The sequence below is a fragment of the Odontomachus brunneus genome, unplaced genomic scaffold (assembly GCF_010583005.1).
Source record: "Odontomachus brunneus isolate Ranch 3 - 2012 unplaced genomic scaffold, Obru_v1 Obru_scaffold_118, whole genome shotgun sequence".
Lineage (NCBI taxonomy): Eukaryota > Metazoa > Arthropoda > Insecta > Hymenoptera > Formicidae > Odontomachus > Odontomachus brunneus.
Genome location: NW_022639568.1, coordinates 424,311 through 426,970, shown reverse-complemented (window position 1 = coordinate 426,970; position 2,660 = coordinate 424,311). Strand labels below are relative to the sequence as shown.

Sequence of the window (2,660 nt, the reverse complement as noted above, 5' to 3'; positions counted from 1 at the left end):
CTCTCTCTCTCTCTCTCTCTCTCTCTCTCTCTCTCTCTCTCTCTCACACACACACACACACACACACACACACACTCATCCTTTCTCTCTCTTCAAACGCGACTCTCACACACCGATTACACGAAGCGAAGGGGTGAGAAATCGACGGCGCGAAGTCTCGGTCGATTGAAAGCGAAATTCGCTCGATCCCGCTCCGCGAATTCCAAGTCCCGTGAGAACGATGGGATTAATCGATACAGTCCCCGGGGGCGATCGAGTAATCCACACCTCGTGCGGTGCCTCCTCCGCGATCTCCTCCGACGCGACGCGACGACGCAAGACACGAGACTGCCTACGAGGACCGCAGCGGCGATGCAGCAGCGCGCCGTTGTTCAGAGCCGCGGAAGCGCCATGGACGTTCGCAGAACATATGCTACGGTCACGAGGAGAGAAAGGTGACTGGGTATGCGCGAGGCGTGCTCGATGCCTCCTGTCTTCGCGGCATAGTCACCTTTCTAGCAAAAGCGACGGCGGTGGCGGTGGCGGCAACAAAGAAGGGAGTCTTGGTGCGCGCTGGTACCACCACCGGTGTGGATCGCCCACCACCTCGTCGATGGCCACCGCCACCGCCGTTCACGACCGTTGATCGGCGGAGTGGGGGCCGCCCCGGTGCTGGACACCGCGGAGGCCGACCACCACCGTCGTCCGCGCAAACCGCCTCTTCCCCGGAGCTTTTCTCGCCTCCACACCGTGGCGGCGAGGTCTGTTAACCCTGAAACCGTTCTGGGTTCCCTGCGGCCAAGGTGGTGTTGGTGGTGTTGGCGATGGTGCTCGGAAAGGGTTGCGCGCTCGAGTTCCCTCGAGTGAGGAGGCGCTCTCGCGGATCTTCACGAGCCTCTCCGTTACCGAGAGAAAGCCTGCGGCTTGTGCCCGACTTGTCCCGACTCGAGCAGGGCGAAACACCCAATTACTGATCCCCCTTAGTCATTGGCGTTCTGGACAAGTCTGGATTTTCTTGCGATCACTGACGGTTATCCGCAATTTTGTTTGTGTAGCTCTTTTTTAAAATCATTTGATGCAGGCAAGAACCAAGTAGAACAATTTAGGAAAAACTGGTCACTAGCCAGAAACTAGTATTTGTTAGACACTGACCATTTCAGAACTGGACGGAAAAATACCGACCAATATTTCTTGATCAGCTATTAGGCAATAAAAATGATAAGCAAATGCTGGGTAATTTTTCTGTAAAAACTCGGAAAATATCGGCCAATGTTTCTTGGCCATTTATTGACTAGAAACTTGGCAAGAAAAAATTGTAATTAAAAATTGGAGATCTTACTGGAGATTGAGGATTGTAAATTGAAGATTGGAATTTCATCAAGCAAGCAAAGATCAAAATTGATTGATTTCTTGAAGCTAATGAATTCTAATCTTTGATCCACCATCCCGAATCTCCAATATCTAGCCCGACATGAGTTTTCAAAGGACAGATGAACGACGAGATGAAAGACTATCATAATTATTGTCGAAAAACAGAAATCGTTGGCAAAGACTGCAACAAAGACAGTCCAGGAAAAAGATCGTCGTCTCATAATCATCACCTGGCAATCGTCTACCTGTTACACGGAAATGATCGTTAATTCATTATAATTGTCGCAATTAATCATAATTATAAATTATTTTATTGCGTGTATAATAGCCGTATAATTGTCTTTTTATGGCAATGGAGGCGCGGTTGGCGTGGGAAAAACAAGTCCGTCGCGCGCCTGCAACATTCTCCTCTCGCATCTCCATTAACAAGGTCTGCGAGGTGCATTTGAATAAATGTAGCGTAAATTTTCGGGCATAAGTTACCGAGATCGTTCGCCAGATTAGGTCTGAATCGCCCACTACCGACACTCACAGCGGGTCAACCTCGCTCTCTTCCGTGCTCTTTCGTCCGCTTTTCGCTTTTCCTTCACTTCGCTCTCTCACTTGTGGTCCCTTCATCTCTCTACAATTTCAACATCGCGACCGTTACGATACCAATCATTCATCTTATCGAGACAATAATTATGACTACCTACCAGACAACACGTGTGTGCTCTCTTTTCTTTGGTTTTCCTTTTTTACAAAACAGTTTATTTCTCTTTTCCCATATAAAATGACTAACACTATCTTATTACACGTTATTCTTTCTTCTTCCTCTTCTTTTCTTTTTGCGCAGTACGATTATGTGGAAAATGTCCAACAGATCAGAATCGTTTCTTACGTATCAAATGGAATCAAAATATATCCGCGATCACCGCGTGGTGAGAACTCTCCTCGCGCTCGTGCGATCGGAGGATCGCGCTCGCGAATCGGCGACCGAGGCTCATTAATTAACGATCGGAACGTATCCGTGTCTGGGATTAGTCTCTCTACCGGATTCTATATACATCTAGATACTAATTTACAAACATTCATCGGTCGATGCGAATGAAAAGTGGGGTGGTCGTAACAAAGATTACAGACGTACGATGTATCGCTAAGAAATGAGCGAACGATTGTTAAACACATATTATATGTAACAAGAATATAATAAAGATTCCGATTACTTCGCGAAAGAGGTAAAGGAGGGGGAGAAAGAAGAGGATGAGATGGAGGAGAAGGAGGAAGAGGAGGGGGAGGAGGAGAAGGAGGAGGAGGAGGAGGAGGAGGAG

At 48.0% G+C, this 2,660-nt stretch overlaps 1 protein-coding gene across 4 annotated transcripts in view; it reads right to left on the bottom strand.

Annotated features, from left to right (window-relative positions):
* Nucleotides 1-533, bottom strand: part of LOC116849536 — a 97,711-nt gene extending 97,178 nt beyond the window's left edge. The window contains exon 1 of one of the 4 annotated variants that reach the window (XM_032826765.1): nucleotides 491-533. The gene's annotated coding sequence lies outside the window, so the exon portion shown is untranslated. Of the gene's footprint in view, nucleotides 1-113; nucleotides 456-490 lie in introns of those variants that run through there. The other 3 variants (XM_032826769.1, XM_032826766.1, XM_032826768.1) reach the window with 3 other exon arrangements.
* Nucleotides 534-2,660: the final 2,127 nt, after the last annotated feature.